Raw genomic sequence first — 27,505 nt, forward strand, 5'->3', positions numbered from 1 at the left:
AAAAAAGAGTACTGTGAAGTGTTTACCACTAACATTGGTTCACTGATGAAACACACACATCAGGGAGGCAGACAAGTACATTATAATCTGCTGCACATTCCTCAGTGAAGAAATTCTTCTTTCGAGCGCTCATAGTTACTCTTCGAACTTGATGGAAATCCATCGTGGTATGCTTTCTGGATTAGGCTAATTCCATTAGACTATAAATTCCAGAAGAGCAGGAACTTTGAGTTCAGAGTCCTGTCTCCAACATTTAGATGAGTGGCTGGAAGATACCCTCTTATACTATTGGTTGAATAAACAAATCATTCAGTATCACTATGAACACATCCCTTTCTATGAGATAACAAAATGACAATGAAATCAACTATTGGACAATGGACCCAGGAATAAACAGGCGTGATGTTCCATGGATATGAAACAGAGAGCAAAGCTAGGAGCAGAGGATGATCATACTGCAGCATGATAAGGACTAGAAGAACCAACTGCATACAAAGCCAGTCTTGCAACTTGGACTTTAAGGATACCTAGTTTATTTGACTCGTTGAGGTCAGCTTCTCTGATATGTAGTAAATTAGATACTGAAAATGCAAATTTACCTCCCGACTTGCATTTATTATAGCAGCACACTTAATCCCTGAAAAGTTACACAAAATAAGCAACTGCAGAGGACACACCAGAACTGTGATAGGTGGGCAATAATTTTAGACTAGACAGCTTATCTCTAATGTTTCTACAGGTAACCTGGAATGTGTTCCAGGAAAGATCAACATCATAGCAACACTCTGGCTCCCTCTAGAGGAAGAGTTCTCAGTCTCCTCTTCACGAGCCACATGACAGATGACATTCCCCTGTAGTGCACGCTCTCAAAGGTAAGTTTATGTTTATTCAGAGCATTATGCCATTTAGAACTGTGTCTGATACTTTGTCACTCAAAATTCATATTGAAATTTAAAAATCTGAAAGTTACCTTATTATGTACATAATTTTGAATCCTGTTCGTTTTAAAGTAGCAAATCACTGGGAAATCTGTTTCCAGCCATAACGGAGTATCTGGTACTGGACTCACCCTCCTATTGTAAATTACTATGAAATTGAGCAAAATCCATAAGAAAACTGTTTGGAGACATTATGAAACAAGAGCACAGGACTGTGATCCTTGAGCAAATACAAACACATGAGGCTTCCTCCACCTTCACTGACACTTTCTGCCACAATAAAGAAGGTAGCTGCCCAAAAGAGTAGTGACAATACTGAATTAAGGGTGTAGACATGGGCAATGAGTGTGTCAAAGCTTTTGTAATTTGAGAGGCATGTTACCAGAGAAGAGGAAGCTCAGGGAGGAGGTAAGGGGACAGAGGAGGAGTTGCAAAAGCCAGTAAAGGCATTCCATGCACTTCTTGATTGTGGACTGAAATGTGAATACACAAAGCAAGACTCTGCCGGGCTAAGCCGGAACAGTTGTTTGGGGGATAAGTGCTAGACAGAATTACCAAAGATTGTATAATACTGGGAGATAGAGTTCTGACCCAGTCAGAGTGGAAAGACCACATAAAGGCTAGCCCTAAGGGTAAAGACCATACAGTAAAGAAAGGGCCATGCTCTAGTGTGAAGAACACATCCTAGAGTGAGAGATGCCCCATGGGACTAAGGGCAAAACTGAAATAACAGATTGAAATTCAATTCTACATAAAAGAATAAAAAGTACAGGAAAAGGTTAAAATGTAAATAAAAATAAAAGTACCATTTTATTCCTTCTATTAGTCATATTTTATGTAAAGTGTTAACTCTAAGACTACAATAAGTTAGGATGCATGTTACAATAAAAAGAGATATAGCTTAAAACGTCAATAAATTAATTAAAATGGAATGCTCAAATATTCATTTAACCTAAATAATTCAGAAAAAGAGGAAGAGAGGAACACAATCCAGATGGGACAAAGAATACAAATACCAAATCGATAGACTTAACAGAACTACATAAAAATTTGTGTTAAATGTATATGGACTAAATACCCAATTATAAGGCAGATATTATGGATGGAAAAGAGAAACCAACTATTTGCTGTCTACTCCAGATTTATTTTAATTATGAAGACACAAAGAAAAGGAAAGTAAAAGGAAGGGAAAAGATATATCATGCAAATAGAAAATATAAAAGCTAGTGGAAATATATTGATATCAAACAAAGTAGACTTCAAGACTAGGAGTATTAGCAGAAAGAAGAAAAACTATTTCATAATGATAAAAGAGCTAATTAATAAGGAGTACATAACAATTATAAGTGTATATGTTCCTATAACAGAGTTCTAAAATACATTAAACAAAAACTGACAGAACTAATGGAATAAATAGATAAATCTAAAATCATAGCTAGAGATTGCAATGCCCTTCTCTCAGTAATTAAGTAATTAGGGATATAGAACATTTAAACAATGTTATCTACTTATCTGACCTAGTTGATATTTGTGGAACAAGAGTATATCCAGTACAGCAGAGTAGACCTTATTTTCAAGTACACATGGCATAGTTCTCAAGAAAAATAATATTCTGAACCATAAACAATGTCTCAATGCCTTTTAAAGGATTGAAATTATAGAGAGTATATTCTTTGACCACACTGAATTAAATTAGAAGTTAGTAACAAACATATATGTGGAAAACCCTCAAATATTTGGAAATTTTACAACACTTTTCTAAATAACCCATTGGTCAAATAAGAATCATAAAGAAATAAACAATTTCAAACTGACTGTTAGGGAAAAGAAATATGTCCATATCCTTAAAGAAAAATGCATAGCTTCATATGCTATACATTAAAAATATATAAATGGTTTAAAATCAATAGTTTAATGTCATACCTAATAAGCTTATAAAATAATAGTAAATTAAAACTAAGCAGATGAAAAGAAAAAAAATCAAAGGCAAAAAAATAAATGAACTTAAAGATAATATATTAAAAACAACAAAGTAAAATGTTGCTTTTAAAGAAATTAAAAAAAATATAAACCTTAGTATGAATGATAAAGAATAAAAAGTTATTTTTTAACCAATCTTACCAATTACTAAAATTACCAGAATCAGGAATGAGAGAGGGACTATCACTACAGTCTGTAGATATTGCAAGAATAAAAGGGAAATATTACAAGAAAAGTTATCTAAATAAATTCAGCAAATTTAGATGACATGTTCAAATATCTTTAAAAGCATGACTTACTAAAACTTACAAATGATGAAATAGAAAATCTAAATAGTCCTAAATTTGTTGAAATAATTAAATTTTAAAATAAAAATCTTCCAGAAAGAAAATTCAGCGCAGATAGTCTTATTAGTGAATTCTATCGTATGTTTAAGAAACACATAAAACCAATCTCACATAAATCAAAACAACATTGTTGGGTGGAGTACTCCCCAATAAATTTTATGAAGCCAGCCTAACCCTCATGTCAAAACCAGACATCAACATTAAAAGGACAGGCCAACAACTCTCATGAATATAGATTAAAAACTTCTTAACAAAAACTTAGTTAATAAATTAAATATAGCAATACATTATGGACAAGTATGGTTTGTCTCAGGAATGCTACTTTGGTTGGCTTGCAAAAATGAATCAATATGATTCACAGCATTAACAAAATAATAAAGAAAAAATGATCATTTCAATAGTAAAAAGCATCTGACAAAATCCAACATTCAATCATTATAAAGGTCTTGGCAAAGTAGAAACATAATTTTCTCAATCTTATAAAATAATTATGAAACACCGACAACAAACATAATACTTATTTTTGAAATTTTAATACTTTCCTAAGTATTAGGAAATACTTTCCTAATTATTGGGAAATACTTTCCTAATTATTAGGAAATACTTTCCTAAGTATTAGACTGTGAACAAGGCAATGATGTACACTGTCTTCACTTCTATTCAACATTTTCCTAGCCAGTGCAATAAAGTAAGAAAAAGATATAAATTGCATAAAAATTAAATGGAAGATGGTAGATTAAATATCTTTATTTACGGACAACATGATTGTGTGCATAGATTGGGCATCTAAAAAAAAATTCCTAGAACTAATAAGTGAATTTAGCATTGTAGTATAAAAGGTTAATAAACAAAAGCCCTTGTATGTTTGTGTATTTTGTATATTTGTATATATAAACATCACATTCAATATTAACAAGCAATTGGAAAACTATTTTAAAAACTATTTTATTTTAGTAACATCAAAAACAAAATATTATGTTAAGTGAAATAAGTCAGACAGAGAAAGACAAATACCATATGATCTCACTTATATACGAATCTAAAGAAAAGAATAAATGAATGAACTAATGAGAAACAGTTTTGGAGACATAGAGGAAAAACTGAAGGTTGCTAGATGGGCGGGGGGGTGGGGATAAGGGGAAGGTGAGAGGTTTAGAAAATAGTCGGTAACCACAAGATGGCCACAGGGTTTTGAAAATTAATTTGGGGAACGTAATCAATAATGTAAAGATTTTGTAGGGTATCCGATGGACACGTGTCCCATTTAGGAGACCACCTCAGGGATGATGTAGATGCCTGATCTCTGCACTGTACACCTGAAATTGAAGAATAATGAATGCCAACTGTAATTATATATATATATATATATATATACACACACACACATATATGTGTGTGTGTGTGCATGTGTGTGTGTGTATGGTTACAGGAAGCGGAGTACAGCATTAGGAATAGAGACAGTGGAAATGTAATGGCTCTGTGCGATGTCAGATAGATAATGGATGGGGGGAGGGGGGTTCACACAGTGTGAGGGATATAAATGATAAACGTCTAACTATTGCTTTGTGTTGTGCACCTGAACTAATAAAAAAAAGAAAAAGTCATACAATAAAAAAAACACTTAAATTTAACAAAAGATGTGTAAGACCTCTAAATTAAAAAACTGCAAATTATTGCTGAGAAAAATTAACAAAAACAAAAACTAAAACTAGAAATGAATAATGAAAAATTATTGAAATGGGGACATATGCCATGTTTATGCATTATAAAAACCCAATATTGTTAAATACACACACATACACACACACACACACACACACACACACACACACACACATCTCTTTTCTGATTCTGTGATTCTGGTAATTTTGGTAATTGATAAGATTGGTTAAAAAATAACTTTTTATTCTTGATAATTCTTGCTAAGGTTTATATTTTATTTTATTAAATTTCTTTAAGAGCAACTTGTATCTATATTCAAATTAACAATTAAAAGTCAAGCATTCAATACATATGGGCAAAAAACTTGAAGAGACACCCACAAAAGAAGATGTAGACATGGCCAATAAGAGCATAAAATGATTCTTCACATTATTAGTCATATGAAAAACACAAACAGAATAAGTTACACTTCACGCTTAGTAAAATGGCAAATAGTAATGACTGACCACACCAATTACTGGCAAGGATATAGAACAAAAAAGATATTCATATATTGCTGATGAGAGTGTAAAATGGTACAGCTCCTATGGAAAATATTTAGCAGTTATTTTAATGACGTTAAACATATACTTATCCTATTACCCAGAAATTCCACCCCTAAGTATTTACTGAAGAGAAATTAAAACATATGTCCACAAAAAGACCTGGCAAAGAATGTTCATTGAAGCTTAATTCATATAGCCCCAAACTGAAAAAAACTCAAATGTTTCTCTACAGGAGAATTACTAAACAAAGTGTGTTTTTTCATGTAATGGAATACTATTCAGCAATTAAAATGAAAAAATACTGAAACACACAACATGGATGAATCTCAGAATTGTATATTAAATAATAAAAGTCATATACAAAAGATTAGTATACTTTTATAAAGTTCATGAACAGGCAAATTAATCTATAATGATAGAAATGAAAAGAGAATTGATATCAGCATCAAGACAATATAAAACATCCCTTGCTTTTGCCTCCCACCCATCACCAACAACAAAAATTCAGCATTTATCCATGGACAAAAGTGACATTGATGACACTGTGGGACCAAGCTCCATATGCCAAGGGCCCCAGGAGGAGTCTCATCCACCTGTGCATTGGGTAATAAATAGGCAGACAGACCTCAGTCCTGACTGTGGATAATGCAGTGGCCCATGAACTGGCTGGCTCCAGTCCCTCTTAGCTACTGGCCAGGAGCACTTGGAAAACATTGTCTTAGACAATTACTTATGGATTAGAGAACCTTTGTGGAAGTTCAGATTTGAGAAGTTATCTATTATTTCTCTAAATAAGTTTTCTGCACACCTCTCCCATTCTCTTCTCCTGGAACTCTAATAATTCACATATTGGTTCTTTTGATGGCATACCATAGCTCATGTAGGCTTTCTTTACTCTTGTTAATTTTTTTTTCTTTATGTTCCTCTGACTGGATAATTTCAAAGGTTCTGTCTTCTACCTCACAGGTTCTGTCTTCTGCTAGATGAATTCTGCTACTGATGATATTACATTTTTCATTTCATTTATTTTATTTTTCAGTTCTAGAATGTCTCCTTGGTTCTTTTTTTATTATTTCCATCTCTTCTCATCGTGTTCATGTATTGTTCTTCTGATTTTGTTGAATTGTTTTTCTGTGTGCTCTTATAGCGGATTGAGTTACCTTTAAACAACTATTTTGAATTCTCTATCAGGTAAATTGTAGCTGTCCATATCTTAGTGTTTGGTTACTGAAAGATTATTGTAATCCTTTAGTGGTGTCATATTATCTTAATTTTCATGTTCCTTGAAGTTTTTAATCGCTATGTTCACATTTGAAGTATCAGTCACCTCCTCTAGTCTTTACTAACTGCCTTCCACTTTAACGTGTCCGAACTAATATTATTTTTGCCCTCTCAAATCTGAGGAGAGATTTGGATACCCAAGTTCATGTCATCAAACAAAATCAACTTAAACAGCTCTTCTCCAAGACATGTTATAATAAAACTATCAAAAAACAAAGACAAAGGAAAAAAACTTAAAAGAAGAAAGAAAAAATAAGCTTTAACTTAAAAGGGAACCCCCCCGCCCCCCAACTCCCACCCTCATAACTATTGGATTTCTCAGTGGAAACCTTATAGGCCAGGAGAGAGTGCAATTATATATTCAAAGTGTTGACAAACAAATTGCCAGCTAAGAATACTTAAGCTGGCAAAGCTGTCCTTCAGAAATGGAGCAATAACGACTGTGCTAGACAAATACAAGCTGAGGGAACTCATCATCACCTGCCTTACAAGAAATGCTGAAAAGAGGTTTTCAAGCTGAAATAAAAGTACACTAACTAGTAACATGAAAACGTATGAAAATACACAAAACACTGGTAAATATAAGTATATAGTTATATTCGGAATATTCTAGTACTGTAATATGGTGGTATTCACATCTTAATTGTAGTGTAAAGGTTAAAGAACAAGAATATTAAAAATAACTATACCTACAATAATTTGTTAATAAATATACCATCAAAAAGAGGTAAATTGTAAATTCAAAAACATGAACGTGGGGGAGCAAAAGGAAACATTATCGTATGTGGTCACAGTTAAGTTGTTACAAGAATAAAATAGACTGTTATATCTGGAGACCTTTATGTAAGCATCATGGTAACCACAAAGCAAAAACCTACAGTTGATAAAGAGAAGGAAATCAAAGCAAGGCACTGCAGAAAATCATCACTTTGCAATGTAAGGCACCAAGATATGAAGTAAGGAAATAGGGAACTACAAAACAGACAAAAAATAATGAATAAGATGGCCTTTGTGAGTCCTTACCTATTAATAATTACTCTAACTGTAAATGCATTGATTCTCCAATCAAAAGACACAGAGTGGCTGGCTGGACAAAAAGAAAAGCGCCTACTATACTGCCTACAAGAGACTCACTTCATCTTTAAAGACACACATAGGCTGAAAGTGAAGGGATGGAAAAAGATATACCACACAAGTGGAAACCACAAGAGAGTAGAGGTAACTATACTTAGACAAAATAGACTTTAAGCCTAAAATAGTATTAGGAGACATAGAAGGTCATTATATAATGGCAAAGGAGACAATGTATCAAGAAGATGTAAGAATCAAATAGATATGAACCCAATCAGAGCACTAAAATACACCAACCAAATACTAATAGTTCTGAAGGGAGAAATACACAGAGATGACAATACAATAATATTATGGAACTTCAATATCCCACTTTCAACAATGGATTGATCATCCAGACAGAAAGTCAAGAAGGAAACATTAGATTTGAGCCACACTTTAAACTCAATAGACCTAAGAGACAAATACAAAACATTCCATCCAGCAGCAGCAAAATACACTTGTTCTCAAGCATACATGGAATATTCTCCTGGATAGATTATACAGTAGGTCACAAAGTAAGTCTTAGGAAAATTTTGAAATGATATCATGTATCTTTTCTGACTTAATGGTATGAAACAGGAAATCAATAACAGGAGAAAAGCTGGAAAATTCACAAATACGTGAAAATTGAAAATTACACTCCTGAAAAACCAAAGCATAAATCAAAAGATAAATTAAAAAATATCTTGAAACAAACAAAAATGGAAATATAACACACCAAAACCTGTGGGATTCTACAAAAGCAGTTATGAGAGAACTTTATAGCGATAAATGTCTACACTGAGAAACGAGAAAGATCTCAAATTAAAACAACCTAACTTTACATCTTAAGGAACTAGAAAAAAAGAGAGTGAACTAAACCTAAAGTCAGCAGAAGGAAGGAAATAACAAAGATCAGAGCAGAAATAAATGAAATAGAGACCAGAAAAACAAAAAATCAACAAAACCAAGAGCTATTTTTAAAAGATAAACAATATTAATGAACCTTTAGTTAGACTAACTTAAAAAAGAGAAAAGACACAAATAAAATCAGAAAGGAAATAAACGGCATTATAAATGATACCAGAGAAATATAAAGCATCATAAGAGACTACTAAGACAAATTATGTATACCAACATATTGGATGACCTAGAAGAAATGGATAAATTCCTAGAAACATGCAACCTGACTGAATTCCTGAAACAGACTGAATTATAAAGAAATAGAAAATTTGAGCAGACAAATAATGAGTAAGGAGATTGAATCAGTAATGAAAAACATCTCAACAAAAAGAAGCCCAGGACCAGATGGTTTCACTGGTGAATTCCACCAAAGATTTACAGAAGAATTAATATCAATCCTTCTCAAACTCTTACAAAAATTTGAAGAGGATGGAATACTCCTAAACTCATTTTATGAGTCCATCATTACCCTGATAGGAAAATCAGATAAAAAGACACTATAAGAAAAGAAAACTACAGGTTAATATCCCTGATGAATATAAATGCAAAAATTCTCAACAAAAATTCTCAACATCTCAGCAAACCAAATTCTTGAGCACATTAAAAGAATCATACAATGATCAAATGGGACTTTCCTTTGGAATGTAAGGAAGGTTCAACATATGCAAATCAATACATGTAATATACCACATTAATAGAATGAAAGATTAAAAATTATGATCTTCTCAATAGATGCAGAAAAAGCTTTTGACAAATACAACATTTTTAAATAATAAAAACATTCACAAATTGGGTATAAAAGGAACATTCCTTAACATAATAAATGCCCTATACAACAATCTCACAGCTAATATACTCATTGACAAGAATGCCTACTCTCACCTCTCATATTCAACATAGTACTGGAAGTCTTAGTCAGAGTAATCAGGCATAAAAAGAAACAAAAGGCATCCACATCAGAGAGGAAGAAGTAAAATTGTCTTTGCTTGCAGATGATACAATCTTATATAGAGAAAATTCTAAGAACGCCATCAAAAAACTGTTAGATCTAATCAATGAATTCTGCAAAGTTGCAGGATGCAAAATCAATATTAAAAAATCAGTTGTGTTTCTATACACTAATGAAATAACTTTAAAGAAATAAAGGAAATAGTCTTGTTCACAATAACATCAAAAAATTAAAATACTTGGGAATAAATTTAACCAAGGAAGTGAAAGATCTGTACACTAAAAACTAAAAGACTCTGATGAAAGAAATTGAAGAAGTCTCAAACAAATGGAAACATATCCCATGTTAATGAATTGAAGAATTAATATTGTTAAAATGTCCATAGTACCCAAAGCCATCTATAGATTTAACGCAATTACTGTCAAAATTTCAATGGCATTTTTCACAGAAATAGAAAACTATCCTAAAATTTGTATGGAACCACAAAAGACCTTGAATAGCCAAAGCACTCCTGAAAAAGAAAAACAAAGTTGAAGGCCTCATACTTCCTGATTTCAAATTATACTACAAAGTTATAGTAATCAAAACAGTATAGTACTGGCATAAAAATAAATACATAGCCCAATAGAACAGAATTGAGAGCCCAGAAATGAACCTGTTTGTATATGATCAACTAATATTTGACAAAGGAGCCAAGAATACTCAAGGGGAAAGGATAGTTTCTTCATAAATGTTTTTTGGAGAACTGGATAACCACATACAGAAGAGTGAAGTAGGACCCCATCACCACTCATAAAAAATACTTTGAAATGGATTAGAGGCTTAAACACAGACCTGAAACCATAAAACTCCTAGAAGAAACAGGAAAAAAAACTCCTTGACATTGGTCTTGGCAACATTTCTTTTGATATAACACCAAAAACACATGCAACAACAAAAAAAATTAATAGGTGGGTCATATCAAACTAAAAATCTGTGCAGCAAAAGAAACAATCAATAAATTGAAAAGGCAACCAATGGAATAAGAAAAATATTTACAAGTCAAAATCTCATAAAGGGTTGATACTCTTTATGTACGTAGTTGTATAAAGAACTCATACAACTCAACAGTAAAAAAAAAAAAAACAAATAGAAAAACAATCCATTTAAAAATGGGGAGAGGACTGGCATAAACATTTTTTTCCAAAGGAGACACACAAATGGCCAAAAGGTACATGAAAAGATGCTCAACATAACTAATCATCAGGGAAATGTAAATCAAACCACAGTGAGCTATTACCTCACACCTGTTAGAATGGCTGTCATCAAAAAGACAAGAGATAATAAGTGTTGGCGAGAATGTGGAGTAAAGGGAACCCTTGTACACTGTTGGTGGGATTGCAAATCTGTATAGCCACTGTGAAAAACAGTTTGGAGGTGGCTAAAAAATTAAAAATAGAATTACCATATGACCCAGTGATCATACTTCTGGGTATTTATCCAAAGGAAATGAGAACAGGATCTTGAAGGAATAACTGATCTCGCATGTTTATTGCAGAATTATTCACCATGGCCAAGATATGGAAACAATCCCACTGTCAACAGAAGAATGGATAAATAAGATGTAAGGACCACATATATAACATTCCATGAGAAAGACAGAAATCATTCCATTTGTGACAACATGGATTGACCTTGAGGGCATTATGCTAAGTGAAATAAGTCAGACAGAGAAAGACAAATACTGTATGATCTCATTTATAAGTGGAATCTTAAAAAGCTGAACTCATAGAAATAGAATAGAATGGTGGTTATCTACAAACAAACAAAGGGATGGACGAAATGTGGAGATGTTGGTCAAAGAGTGCAAACCTCCAGTGATAAGATAAATAATTTCTGGTGATCTAATGTACAACATGCTGATTATAGTTAATAATACTGTTTTGTACACACACACCTGAAGTCTGACAATTAAATTTGCGAACTTGCCACCATGCTCTTACATTGGCAGCACTGTACAAACAGCTCAGTAAGGTTTCATAACCTTGGTCTATCAGTGTCTCACAGCTGTGTTCCTGTCGACATATGGCAGTGTCTTACTGAGTGGCGTTCATTATCATTGTGTGTTTTTGTATGCCATCTAAGCTTAAATTAGAGCAACGAACAAACATTAAATTTCTTGTTAAACTTAGCAAGACTGGAAGTGAAATCAGGGACATGTTAATCCAAGTTTATGGCGATAATGCCATGAAGAAAACGGCAGTGTATAAATGGATTAAACGTTTTTCTGAGGGGAGAGAATGCGTCACTGATGAAGAGAGGTCAGGGCAGCCAGTAACAAGCAGAACTGATGAAAACATTGCAAAAATTCATGAAATTATGCATCAAAATCATCAGCTGACTATGAGAAGCATAACAGACCAAGGAAATATCAGTGAAGAAACAGAAAAATCTTAACTGAAAATCTTGGCATGAGAAAGGTGTGTGCAAAACTGGTCCACAAGGAGCTCTTGCATCACAACAATGCACCAGCTCACATGGCACTGTCAGGAAGTTTTTAGCCAGTAAACAAATAACTGTGTTGGAACACCCCCCCTACTCACCTGATCTGGCCCCCAATGACTTCTTTCTTTACCCAAGGTAAAGGAAATATTGAAAGGAAGACATTTTGATGACATTCAGGACATCAAGGGTAATACAATGACAGCTCTGATGACCATTCCAGAAAAAGAGTTCCAAAATTGCTTTGAAGGATGGGCTAGGTGCTGGCTTCGGTGCATAGCTTCCCAAAGGGAGTACTTTGAAGGTGACCATAGTGATTCAGCAATGAGGTATGTAGCACTTTTTCTAAGATGAGTTCGCATATGAAAGTTGCTGAGAGAGTAGATCTTAAACATTTTCACCACAAGAAAGGAATGGTAATTATGTGATGTAATGGAAGTGTTACCTAATGCTACAGTGGAAATCATTTTGCAGTATATCAATGTATCAAATCAACACACTGTACACCTTAAACTTACACAATGTTATATGCCAATTATATCTCAGTAAAACTGGTGGTGAGGGGAAGATATCAGAACAGAGATTGCCGATGGTAGTGAGTTGTAGATTGAGTGGATGGAGGTAAGAGGCAATTTTCTGGGTTACAGAAATATTCTGTTGATTGGTGTGCTAGTCTAAACTTCATGCATTTGTGAAATCTCCGTTAAGTTGTACAATTAAGAGTAGGCATTTCACAGTTTATAAACTTTACCTTAGTAAATAAAATTATATTTCTTGCAAACTTTGGTCCTACCATTATCAGTAACAAATTACTTAGAAAAATTTTCACCTTACTACATACCAGGGTTAAGAATTGCTACTCTCGGTCACACACCAGGAAGGCATACCTAAAGTCATTCAGAAGAGGTAGTTTGGGGACCTTAATAGCTAAGTTACCTTAGCAGAGGTGTGGGAGAACAGAAGCACTGAGTGAACAGTTGTGGAAAGTTATGTGGAAAAATGGTTCTAATTGCCCACAGAGTAAGAAGTTGTAAGCTCCCACCAATGGAAGCCACCATTCAACCAAAGAGGTAATCAGTGTCTAATATGAACTAGTCCTGTCCTTGGCCCAGAAGATCCACTAACATCAGGGGATTTATATCATAGTGGGACAGCTATTTACCAAATAATCCCACCAGTATATGTACTGATATGTACTAATTAGTACTAAAAGTGCTAATATAAAAAGCAAAGGTATACAGGGCTATGAGAGCTTATAACAATAATAGAAATTCCATATACTTATTTCTTACAACAACCCTATGAAGTAATTACAGTCATTATCATTTTCATTTAATAGCTGAAGAACTTGAGGCAATGAGAGGATTAATAAGTTGTCGGAGGTCACAGGGCTAGGTAGTGGCCAAGCCAGAGTGTCCATCATGACCTTCTAGTTCTACATTATGTGTTCTGTACCACAATAATAGAGGGCATATCCACCTGGTCTGGATGTTCAGAAAGATGTCCCTTGAAAAAATAAAAATAAATAAATAAAAATAAAAAGAACTTTTAAATGAAGACTTACACTGCATTGCCAGTCAGCAGCTGAATCGTTTTGTTATGTCCCCAGTAGGGTTAAGAATGGGCCTCCTTTCACTACTCTGGGACCCTTTCAAACTTAGATACCACTACTGTTCATTGATTATTAGGCACTGTGATTGCAGTAGTAATGAAAGCTTTAGCCACAATTCTATTTTTTCTAATACAACTGAGGAAAGTTCTTCCCCCAATAACTGGCCCATTGTTCCACAAACAATCTTCTCTAAGAAACATGAAGCAGTTAATTCTCCCTGCCAAACAGAGCAGGAAGGTAATACTTTTTTTTCAAATATCAAATCGGTCTAATTTCATTTAGTCTTAAATGATTTTTCTGGCCCCTCTTCATGTAGATACCTCTGCAGTCCATTAGCATTGTCACTTTTAATCTTCTGCAGTCAGATCCTGGTCATTTCCCATTAGAGTTTTATGAAATAGATTCTTATGGCCTTGGCTGAACTGACTGCAGTGCAGTACCTGCAGAGAGCACATGAGCCGTCATTATGCAGCTGGCATTTACTAAAGGTTAGAATTACCAATAGCCTTAATCACAAATTATGCTACATTGCCTAAAAATTCACTCCTGGATTTCCTTGCCACCAAACCCAAATGCTCCTGGAAAACTCAAGCTATGCCTGGTAGGAAAGTCACCTTGAATTATGCGTCTAAACTCAAACCACTTTAAACTCTATGGCCTTTGCCTCAAGATCCAAAGATCCTGACGCTGTGAAGGGCAGAACAACCTGTATCAAACTGCAGTGCCTGGTGCACTCTAACTAAAGAGAAAGCAAGGATACTCATACATTTTCCTCAGGAAATGAGAGCCCTGTCCTACTGTGGCTTTGCCCAGTTCAGTAGGTCTTGCAAATAAAACAATGATGGGACTGTAGAAAATTGAAGGACAGGTGGGACCTTTGGAAAATTTGTATCTTCTAAGTGAAAAATATGGCAAAGTTCGAGTAACTCAAAACATATAGCAGATACAAGCTAGTATCCTCTGATAGAAAAAATAACAAGCCAGGTGTCGGAAAACATGGCTTCCATATACCCAGGATGAACTGCCACTGTGGCCTTGAGATTCGCCTGCTTCCACGGGGCTTCTTGTTCTGGAAGTCCCTGGTTAAACAGAAATGTAAATTGGGTGCCTGACAAGTGACGTTAGCTGATTAGCACATGCTATCTCATTGGTGGAGTGGGAACAGAGAAGATAGCAGGACAGGCCTGGCACTCTCCAGCTGGGCTGGTCCTCTCTGTACAGCAGCTTCAGGCACAAAAGTCACTACTGTGTCATAGGGGCAGAGAGACAGGAAAGGCAGCATAGAAAGACAACTGTGTCTACTACATAGTTTTGTTAGGAGGCAGTCCTAGCAGATAGAGATCCAGCAATACAAACCATCTCATTGACAGCTGGTCTGGCCCCTTTTACCTTTCCATCTAAAGGCCCATTTGGTAAGTTTCTCAAGCACTTGTTAGACAAGGTCCCTGTCCTTGAAGGGCTTATAGTTTAGCAGGAAAAACATCAGGTTGGCTTTAGACAGATGGTCCCAGAGAAAATCATAAAACTCTTTGACCAAAGTTCTTGGGCCTTATTGTAGATTTGATTTCTCCCCAATTATCCTCTTACAAAGGTCCATCAATTTCCTCCTCATCTGCCTCAAGAAATTCTTCATGCATGAACATCTAGCATCAAACAGCAAATAGGACTCATTGGTGGGTGTTGGAGACTTGGTATGCTACTGAGTGTTTCTGAAGAAATGTAGTTTCTTAGGTTTACCACATCTAGAAACTCACTCAAGGTGGTAAGAATGTTCCCCAGTAGAATTCTTGTTGGATCTACATTAATAAGTGGCTCAGGGTGATTTGTAATTAACCTATTTGAAAATGCTAGCTAAATGGCTTGAAAACTATTTTCTTAAGTATTTTTTTAGCACAATTTCTGAAAATGTCGCTGTCTTGTCAACTTTTTCATCAAGTTTTTTTTTTTTCTTTTTTTTTTTTTTCGGTATAGCCAAGATATATCAGTTTTACCAGTGTTGTTTTGGGACTGTCTGAGACAGTTGCTTAGAGGACAGCTAAGATGGATGTTGAAGGGTGGAGAAGAGTCTAATTAAATGATTGGAAGAGAAAAATAATTTCCAGTAAAGAAAGGACATGGGGAAAGTGTGAAGGCAGGGCCCACTTGATGACATTGGTCAGAGGAGTGCTAATCTTTCTGCTTTTCATTAAGTCCAATGCAGGAGCAATAAAAGGTCTTTGGGGGATTTTTTCTCCATTTACAATGACAATAGTTTCACTGAGTACCAAGGATGAAAGGTGTGTGTTCTCATCCCTACCATACTAAATAGAAAAAACAAACAAACAAACAAAAACAACAAAAAAGTGGCATTGTTTTACAGCCACTACAATATCAATACTTAGGCATATTTGAGAAGTGGTGACATCCTCACAACTTTATAATATTTATCCTCGTGTTAGTTTGAGTCCTTCAAGAAGCAGATGTGAACATGTGATTAGACATGCAAGAAATGTATTGCTGAAAATACCTGTGAGAGAAGAGGGAGGGAGCTGAGCGAGGCTGGGATTGCTGTCAGATTGTGATACAAATCTGACCCTGAGTGAAGGAGAGAGAGGAGGTAAGAAGGGCTGAGTGGAAGCATGGCAGGCTGCAGTACAGTTCTAAGGAAAGTTTGGGGAGGCTCTCAAAGACTCCTCAAGCTAATGTCGGCCTTCATAGTAGTCCCCAGTCTCCCAGGCACGGTTCTGCCTTAATATCCCCATGTGCTCAGTTATTGTCTGAGAGTAGCCCACAGAAAGCATGACCTCTGTGCAAACACAGCCGTGTGTTTCAAAGAGCAGAAGCTGAGGCCGTTGACCAATCACAGTCTACGTAGTCGGAAATCTAAGGGCATGTCCTCTTAGTCAGCATAATCCTGAAACTAGACTTTGGTTCATACCACAAAACATGGTTCACATGTGGCTCACGCTAAGTTCTAACAACTTTGTCTCAAAGGCTAATAATAATAATAATAATAATAATAATAATAATAATAATAATAAAACCTAACACTATACAGGCATAGCTTGGAGATATTGCAGGGTCAGTTGCAGACCACTGCAATAAAGAGAGAATCGCAATAAAGCAAGTCATAATCTTTTTGCTGGTGGAAGGTCTTGGCTTCAATTTGTAAAAAAAAGGACATTTGTGGATTGCAATAAAGCAAAGCATAATAAGGCAAGAGAGGTATGCCTATACTCACATCACCATAACAAATAAAATATTGCTCAGCTAATTTTATAGATGGAGAAAGCTGGTTGATAACACTAATAGGATATGAACAGAAAACTCAAATCCAGGTTTTTTGACTCTGTCTCACATGCTTCTTACTACTCATGCTGATTAAGGTAGAGAGTAGACCACTTATTTTCTGAGACAATGAGCAGTATTATGAACTAGGGTAGCAACATAAATTATCAACAAAACTGGGACATTTATGAAAGGCATCGGAGGAACAATTAATAATAATTCCATCAGGGCAACAGTACTTTCTTCACTGGCATTTTCCTCACTTCAGTCTCTAATCCTACAACGTGATCCATGGACAGGTATGTAACATCAATCCTATCCAAAGTGTACACAGATTTAAGTAATCCTTATCAGGAGAACCACCAGGCAAGAATTGCCCTCAGTTCCCTTCTCACCGTTTCTTTTCCAAAAGAAATGTTCCCCTTCAGGTCCTCTGGGCCAAAATCCTCTAGTAGTTATATCAAAGTACCTGCAACTTCTGACCCTGGACCTAGAAGGTTTGTTTTACATCATAATCACAGCTTAAATTTCACTTATTCAGCATCTTTGCCACCAACCCTACATTTCATTTGCAGATGGCTGTTTGCCCACAGTATCTTATTTATTTAATTGATTCACTGTCTCCATTTTCAGAATAATCGTTTATCTCGAGTGGCATAACAGCATGCTCTAGTCCTATGCTGTTTTGGGGAAGAGAGTGCTGGCTGCTTGGAATAATTCAATGTCTTATTTAAAAAAAAGAGACCAAAACCTATCTCCAAAAACTCTCATCCAAGATACATGTTCCTCACAGCTTTATAGATTTCATCTTTTCCTGATGCACTTGCATGCAGGAAGAGCACTTGATCAAGTCTAAGCCAATCAAATATTACAGGGAAAACATGAACTTCACAATTCTGTCTTCCAATCTGTTTAGCATCTTTCCTTTCTTTCCTTTTCCACACAGATGGTGATTTTTGCTGCTTGCTCCTAATGATTTTACCAAATCTAGGAGAGTCTAGCCTAAGGCAGCTGAAGATAAGGATCTCTTTACACACAACCATAGATACATTCTGGGTTTCACTTTATGCTTCTGAATTGAGAAGTAATGACTGACTTGAGACAGTCATTGTCAGCCATCACTGCATTAATAATACCAACAAACTCCGTGCTCCTTTTAATGATCATTGCAGCCATATTTCTCAATAGTTGAAAACTGAATAAGCTAGCACAAGCATTTCTACCTATAGTCCATCCCAATTCACTACAGGCGAGCATCTTAGTAACTGTGATGCTATAGTGTACCAAGGGTTCTAACCACTGCACTTCCACTAGCAATGGTTTTCTTTTGGCCAGCCAGCCAGTGATCCCATTTTAGAATCCCTTCCTGAGGTACTTATTCTTAGGAAAACTGGTATAAAAACTTCGGGCAGAAATTCTAGGGTGGGTGGTCCTAGAAAGATCTGAGTCCAAACGGAAGTGAGGGAAGACCACTAAGAAGAGGGAAAGTGATACAGGGAAGGAAAGGCAGCCAAAAAGGAGTGCAGTAGTAAGCCCACCACTAGAAATGGGAAACTGGGCTTTAATGGGGAAAAGTATAACATACACCTCAGCATTATCCCACATGAGTGGCGAGGGAACTGAGACATTTTCATACCAATTTCTGAGTCATTGATTGAGAGCTTTTTTCAGGGATGATTATTTCCTGGTACTGGTGGCTTGCCATGCACAAGGGCAGGCTGGCCTCCTGCACCTCTGGGTGTAGATACAGGGAACTGAAAATCACCTAGAGCACCTTGAAGTGATGGCATCAAAGGGACATGAGTGAGGACAGGGACAACATCTGTTATCCATACTTTGAAGGATGAAGTTGTTCAATATCTTTGATTTAAACTAAGTAGTATAACTCAGTCCTGGCTCAAATTCTGTTGCCTTCTCTGAGTATTAATTACATACAAGATCTGAATTTTCCACAAGCAGTTTCTTAGATTGTTGCTTCATTTAGTCTGTAATAAACTGTAATGATAAGGACGGGTCTAGCTTGGGAGTCAGTGAGACTGATTTAAATATGAAATCTCCTGCTTGTTCTCTGTGGTCTTTGGCAACTTTCTTAGAGCTAGACAACTCGCTTTTCTTGCCTGTAAAATAGGAATGATAGTACCTACCTCACAAGAGTTTTGTGAGGAAGACATGGAATATTTAAAGAGTTTGGCACAGTGCTTGGCAAACAGTAAGCCTTCATTGTATAATATTCCAAGAGGATTCATAGGTAAATTAAAATTTCCATTGATGTGATGTTATTGTTTGCCCAAGTTTTGATAAGGCCTGTCTGACAATTCACAGATATGCCGATCTATTTCCCTAGCTAGATGTCTTCTGTTTGCCCCACTAGATTCACCTTTTTCACCCTTCTCTGTATCTCTGGACACTGATCCACATTTCCTGCTTTGGGGGCTATTGTGCCCCCCAGTTGCCTATTGGGTTGGCGAATGCGATGCAGGGGAAGGAGATCAGAGGACAGGATGAATTAAAGTCATGATACCTACTCCCCCCATGGCCTCCCTTCAGGATCATCACAGATTGACCTTCTATTAAAGATCTCAACCACTGGCAGATAAATCCCTTCATATAGCCTCCCTCTGGATTCCAGTAAATTTTTGGTCCCCTTATTCCTTCAGACTTGGGAGTGATAAAGGCTTCCTTTGCCCTATGATCTGCACTATACAGTATTGGTTTCCTAACCGCATCCCTCCTCAATTATTCCCAGTTTGAGTTTGCCAGCTATTTCCCACCAGGATCCTTGCTGAGATATTAACAGAGGGACAGATTTCCCTCACATGGGCTTTATAGGTACGACAGGGATGTATGTCGGGGAAAGAAGGACATAAGAGTGTATGCGCGCATATGTGTGTCAATATGCACCAATAATTAATTCCATCAATTAATTCCAGTGTTTTTTCAAGACACTGCATCACTTCATTAGGCACACATGCATACACCCACCCACACACACCTCCCCCACACACATATATGCATGCCTACATAGTCACTTGCTGTGGGTGGTACAGGTGTTGTGTAAGAAGATGCCAAGATCAGGAGTTCTCAACCATTTTGCTGCTTAGGGGTAGTTGATCCTTCCATCTGTAATTCTCTTTCACTATGCCAGTGATTCTTAGGTATGTGGAGATAGTATTTTAGAATTAATGGCTTTCTTGAGAGAAATTTTCAAAATTTTCCAGGAGATTCTAACATGGCCCTTATCTTAAACATCACTTCTCCAGAAGCGCTCCTTCTCCTAACTAGACTTTCAAAAGTTAGTCTTCACCTGGTGTTCTTTTATCCCTAAATAAAAGAAAACAAAATGAAGTACAGTAAAAATATTTGGGCTTTACATACCTGAATTTGAATCTCAGATTAGCCACATCTTGTCACTGTTTGGCGTGTTTTCCATCTGTAAAATTTGAATATTGAAGCATTGTTATAATAATAAAGATATGTCATGTGTATTATTTATTTTACACATATGGATTAATACAGAGGGTGCCAAAAATGTACATGCATTTTAAGGAAGGAAAAAACTATGTTAAATTGTAACATTCAATATATACCAATAACAAAAAATGAATACAACTCATGTGTATACATTTTTTGGCACCCCTGGTACACTTGAAGTGAGATATTTTAAATGCTCAATATATCAATGAAAGCTACCTATCAATATTGCTAGGACAGTAGAGGCAGTATATGTGCAGAAGGAGGGGGTAGGCAACTTGTAGATTTACCTCCAATTGTAAGATGGCAAGAATGCAGGGAAATTTGGAGGGAGCATATGAAAATGAACACAAAGAAGTTTCAGTGTCATTCTTCTAGACACTGAAAGTTTGTTATTAGGAACTCTGATCCAATGTTAGGTTCTGCCTTCTTTAGACCAGGATTCCCTTTAGCTAACTCCCTTCGGTCCTGGTATTCCTCAGCAGGTCAGGGCTATCCCCCTTTTCCTATAAAACTTCCATGGACTGTTACTGAGAGCCGCACAGGAAAAGCAAGGGAAGACCTCAATGCTACAAATGTCAAACACATGGGAGGTCCTATAACCCAGAACTAAGTCCAAGAAGAGAAGATAAGACCTGCTAAGATGACTTCTGTTAGTAAACTAAACTCAAACACTTCCCACATTCTTGTATTAAATATATCCTGTAGCCCCAGTGCTCAAGCAAAGGATGTCTTTATGGATTGGCAAATATAAAATACAGAAAACCATGTTATACAATTTCAAATCTAGTATGAAGGAGCTGCCTTAGAACAAGGTGTGTATTAAGGTTAATCTGACCAAAAGAAAGTTTTCTGGATTATTTCCCAGCTGAGAGTATAGATATCTATCTTCTCTGTGAGTCTGTAGAAAAGGGCCAACCCTTTCTTACAGATTATTTCTGTTCTGCAATTGTCTTGGACACTTTTGCTTCCCTTCTTTCTTCTCACTCTATACTCTGTGTCATAGTTTTCTCCATTTGCAGTACTATATTTGAGTCTTACTAGAGAAGACAGAATTGAACTCGGTGCTCCTTGGGACAAAGTTACCTGGGTCCATGGAAACAAACAGGATAAAAACAAACAGATTCTAATGAATGCCAAATGTAGAATGCAGATGCAATACATGAGGGAAAGAGGCAACTTATTTCATTGCACATTTTTATATCTACAATAACATGATAGCAAATCTCCACCATCAAGGCCAGGAGAACTATTTTAGAGTTCTCAGACATCTTTGCTTTTAATCATCTCTTCTTCTTTTTTTAATATGGTCCATGATCCTATTTCATTCTCCCCATCAATGAAATTCTCTAGCTTGCCTTGAATTTGCCTTCTTTTCAGAATTCCTCTACTTCTTCCTGAAAATCCTCTTAGCCCAATATTTTCTTTTTATCAAATTTTGTTTGCAGAAGCCCTAGAGTTTAATGAATAAAAGCTCAGGCTTTATATTTCATTCGATTCCATTGATATAGGCCCTTGGGATTTATGTTCAGCTGAGTGGGTGGAAAATGTGCTACAACTAGTTAGACCGATGAGGAAAAGGGTATTCACTTTCCATGGTTATTTTGGCTTAATTAAATAATGCATATAAAACTTAAAATATACTAAGCATGTAGCATAATATAAGCTTTAAGTAAATATTATCTTGTTTCTTTATTATTTATTTTTCTTTTGGGAATTTTTTACCACCTTATCTGCTTACCTATTTCTGCCTCCCCCCCCCCCCCCCCGATTTCTCTATGTGTACATTTTTTGCTTTTCCTAAGATTTCAAAAAATATGGCAGGATGTTCTTCATATTAATGGTTACATCACCAGCTCAGCTGAGAAGAAATCCCAATACCCTATAGTTAAATGGCGTATGCAGAATAGAATTTGCAACTGTCAGGAACTCAGCATCAACACCAATGGGATGGAGGAATGTGTCATGGTGGAAATACGCCAGAAATGAGAAATGTGAGGTGAGACTTCTTGGCCAACTCAGACGTTAGCTAGCTTTGTCCTTATTGGCCTTATTTTCCTTGTGTGTTAACTAGTAGGTTGAACTAGATGGTATCAGTTTCATTCTTGCTTCAACATTCTATGACTCTATTGAATCAGTTTTTACTCTTCATAGGGCATAAAACACCTTAGAAAAATTTGGCCTCAAATCCACCATAATTTGCAATCCACCTCCTAATAGGCTTGAGTTCCCAGAATATTTGTCAATCTTTTAACACATCTATTTTAAATTTTTAATTGCCAAGACAGTGCATGGGGTATCTTTAAGGCAGAAAACAAATGTTAGACTTAGTTCTTGCTACCCATGTCCAACTGAACAACAGAAGTGCGATTACATACATCTAGATGAGGGAACTAGCATTGGAGGCAGAGGTAGAGGCAGGTATTAGCAGGAACTAACTCTGACTGAAAACCTACTCTCTGCCAGTCACTCTTTATATATGTATTACTTTATTGGACCTTCACAACTCTACTGGGAAGGCATTAATTATTCTTGCTTTACAGAAGTGAAACTGACATTAAATAGAAATAGTATATGGCAAATTGGGATTCAATCCTGGACATCCTGGATTGTAAAGCCTGTATACTTCTCCTCAGGCCACATCACATGATTCCTTAGTTAGAAATTACTTCTTGGAGAAGGAGAGAATTGGCAACTTATGCATAGAGAGTGTTTGCAAATAAATAAAAAATAACTCTATTAAGGTGGAAAGTGGAGCTAAAGAGAATGAAAGCAAATAGAATATAGAAGATTCTCTCATGTCAATGTCCAACTTATCTCAAGAAAGGAACTGTGCATCTCCTTTTTCCCATTAGGAGTTAAGCAAGTGCTAAAGAATATATGGGATCCCTTTTCTCCACATCCTCGCCAGCACTTGTTGTTTGTTGATTTATTGATGATGGCCATTTTGACTGGGGTGAGGTGGTATCTCATTGTGGGTTTTATGTGCTGTTTTGTATACCTGAAACTAATAGTAAAAAATAAAAAAAAGAATACAGTGGTACCTTGGTTTTCGAATGTCTCCACTGATGAATATTTTGGTTTATGAATGCCGTAAACCCAGAAGTAAATGCTTCGGTTTTCGAACACGACTCAGAAGTCAAACATATCACACAGCTTCTGCTGAGGGCAAGATCCTGAGGCCTAGCTGGCTGCTGTTTTTTAACATTTCAGAACTCATGGATTGTGTTCGAAAACCGAGGTACCACTGTATACGGGAATTAGAGTTAGCAGTGGTCTAACACTGCAGACTGGCTGATTCAGAATATTCTAAGAGGGAAAGTAACGACAAACAAACACTCTTGCCAAAGAATGTCTTCAGTAAATAAAAAACCCTGCAGATAGTTGGATGAACATGGATGTGGGATTCTATTAGTGACCAAACAATAAGATTTCTTACAGAGTGGCTGGAACAAAAGAGACTCCCAACATTTACCTGGCATCTCAGATTTCTTTTTTTCAGGAAAAAAAAAAAAAAAGTTTAAATTAAGTTTGTTGCAGCTGCTTTGTCAGGAACTTACCAAGCGCTACAGCCATCGGAGCAATTAAAAAAAATTGCACAGAAGGTAATTAAAAGCCTTACTGGTTCTTGCAATTAGACTGACATTTTAAATGCCTCTGGATGTTTTATTGTGCCAATAACCTATTTCCCTCGTCTCCAAGAGAAATACAACTGACATCAGTAATTTACCCAAAGACTCTACAGGTAACATGTGCCAAATACAAACCTGCACTAAATTAGGGCCAGAATTCTCCTCTGTGCAATCAGTATGATACATCTTAATGGGAAAACTGCTATTTGTAAATTTCTTCTATATGTTTGTGTTTTCAGTATTCACTATTCTATTTGCTTGGCTCTGAGATCACAGCTTCACGATGACTGCTGGCTGGAATACTCCAGAACTATGGGCAAGGCAATCATTTCCAATTGACATGTGGTTATACAAGGACAAAGCTCATGGCTTTGGAGGACAGGGCTTATTTTGTCATCATTATTGAATGATGATGACTTATTAGATAATGTGGATTTTTTAACAGACTACTCATGCTAAGGGAATTCTGCATCCCTCCATCCCTAACCTATGCTTCAGGATTTGAATACCAGTTTGTAATTTGTGTGATGATATATTAAAAAACTTATCATATGATTAAATTTAGGAAGCTCTCCTGGCTCAGGGACTGATAATTTACAGACCTATCCTAATCTTCAGCTTGGTTCCTCCTGATTTTATTTTTTGGGGGTAGGGCCCCCAGAGGAGTTATTGATTCCCCACTGTACCAGGACAAGCAATCCAATCTTTCCTCAGGAATGCAAAAACAAACAGCAACAACAGCAAAAGAAAAGAAGATAAATGGAATTGAAGGTGGGCTCAATTGTTTCTTCATAATGGAACATTATGAGAAAATAATAGTTAAAGTTATTTTTAAACATCAAAATCAGGTTGAAAAAAAACCAAAAACTTACAAGCCTCCCCAGCTTCTTCTCAGGAGGAACTAAAGACTAAATGTAAACTAACCTATAAGCACTTTTCTTTAGACATTCTAGGAGAAACAACATTTTAATTTGCTCTCTTAATTTCTCCATGCGTGATTTATTTTTCCTAGAGTGCAGAAGTGATCTACAACCACTATAAGTAACTCTCAGCACTCTTGCTCTCCTATTTGAACAACCTTCTACACTGGTAAGTGGCCATGCTACCCAGCTAGTCACAGTTCTTTCTAGAGCCCTTGGTCTATCTGTGTGTGAATGCAATACACAGTACCTTAAATCCTCAATCCTTCGGGCTCACAGACCATGCAGTAGGGAAACTGAAGTTGTTGACCATGAAATAAAAATTTGCACAAAAAGAAAACAGATTTTTTTTTAGCAGAGTTAGCTAGATTAAATAACACCAGATTTAAATAAATAAGATGCTCAGATTTTATGAACCTATTGATTCACACAAAGAAGGCATCATGAAGGACAAAATAAAAGATACTCAAAACTTCTCATAAAAAGAGTTTAGATTATACAATGTGAGGATGTCACAACAGAGAGGAAAGATGTAATAAGCAACAGGTATAAATTTCTTTAATGTTGTTCAATGTAATTACTACACAAAGAGCAAGACATTCTGATAGACTCAGCAGAATTAGGGGCAAGCTACTCTGGCCTTTGAGTCCTTACTGACAATGACAACAAAAATCAGAGTGAGGATTCTATGGGTCCATTGAGCAGTTCCCTTTGCCACATGTTTATATATTTTTAAATATATTCTCACAACACTCCTGGAGACTTTGGCCATTCACCTCCCTGCCCACCATTTGCAAATAAGCAGTAACACCCAAGGACATTCTTAAAGCTCTGGTGAATCGAAGGTGAATTCCTCCCCACCCACTTCCTACGTGTTCATGTATCTGCAGACACAAGCACTAGTCTATACCTACAAACATAATGGAAGTGCTTTGAAAGTATGAGTTCTTCATGCAAAAGTGAGTAATAAAGCCAGGTCATAAAAATCTACTCCTCTAGGAATTTTTTAAGAGGATAAATTCCAGTGGACCCAAGATGATTAAGGAGAGATAAATAAAAAGTCTTCTTTCACTAGATTTAGTGGAAAAAATAAATAAAAGTTAATTTAATTCAGTGACGTTATAATTGAGATAAATATTTGGCCATTATTTTATGATGAAAAATGATTAATTTAAATGAATTTTTTTTTCATTTGCTAAATTTAGTGTTGTAAAAACATGTAAGTCATTTAAGTTAAACGTGAGAAAAAATAAAATGGCTCAATATACTGAATAGCTCAACAATAATTTAACATCTGAAAAATGTTAACTGAGCTTATTTGATTATGAAGATCAACATGAGGAATCTGTGGTACTTTCACCATGTCATCTAAAATTTAAATTAGTTCATTAAATCCTTTTTGTCAGATGTGAAAACAGCAGTCTTATGTAGACTGGATTTTAAGTGAAAAAAGTAAACTTTGCAAATGATGATTATATCTAAATTTCTGAAAGATTGTGGATTTTATTATGTATGTGGGATATTGATGTCCTGGTTTTATATTAACAAATCCTTTTACATTCACTAAGAAAATCCCCCAATATTATATTTTCAAGTGTTTAATTTCAGAAATATAAATTCCCTACACGCACAAAGTTTAAAAAATCAGCAATTGAAATGAAACAAAAATTATTATTTTAAAATAACTACTAATAGGTATTAATAACTGGTAAGCATTACATGGATAAAGTGTAGAAAGTTCTAGAAGTAGGCAGGGATAGAATTCAACCGCACTGAGAAGGTATGTAAGTTTATGCTCTTCTAACATCAAAATATCTGTACTCCTAAAGCAGATTGGAAACCTGCAAATGCATTAACCTATCCTAGGCAAACAATTCGAAATTAAGAAAAAGAGTTATATGCACAAATATTTGGCATATTCCCATGTACCTACGATAGTTATACTGAACTAATTGCCCCAAAATGATAGGAATGATGAAATACCAAACAATTGATTATAAGCTTAATGTGATGTATTCATTGAACATCATGTTTTTAAATTAATTTTTAATAATATGAAAACTATTTTCTTAATATAATATTAAGTGATAAACCAAGATATTATATATATAGATAGATCTATATAGATCTATCTATATATATAGATAGATAGATCTATATAGATCGATCGATCTATCTATCTATCTATCTATCTATCTATCTATCTATCTATCTATATATATATTTTTAAGGAGGGCACAGCTCACAGCGGCCCATGCGGGGATCAAATTGGCAAACTTGGTGTTATCAGCACCACACTCTAACCAACTAAGCTAACCAGTCGCTCAAAGTTTTTTGTGGGGAGCCATGGTTACAGGAAACTCTG

At 35.7% G+C, this 27,505-nt stretch overlaps 1 long non-coding RNA gene across 1 annotated transcript in view; it reads right to left on the reverse strand.

The window, feature by feature from the left end:
* Positions 1 to 20,496: 20,496 nt before the first annotated feature.
* LOC148754854 (uncharacterized) overlaps positions 20,497 to 27,505 on the reverse strand; it is a 72,006-nt gene continuing 64,997 nt past the window's right edge. Inside the window, exon 3 of the long non-coding RNA XR_016019676.1 lies at positions 20,497 to 20,547. This is a non-coding gene — a long non-coding RNA (uncharacterized LOC148754854). The remainder of the gene's footprint in view (positions 20,548 to 27,505) is intronic.

Source organism: Rhinolophus sinicus, chromosome 17 (assembly GCF_057876585.1).
Source record: "Rhinolophus sinicus isolate RSI-liver-muscle chromosome 17, RSI-T2T, whole genome shotgun sequence".
Taxonomy (NCBI): domain Eukaryota; kingdom Metazoa; phylum Chordata; class Mammalia; order Chiroptera; family Rhinolophidae; genus Rhinolophus; species Rhinolophus sinicus.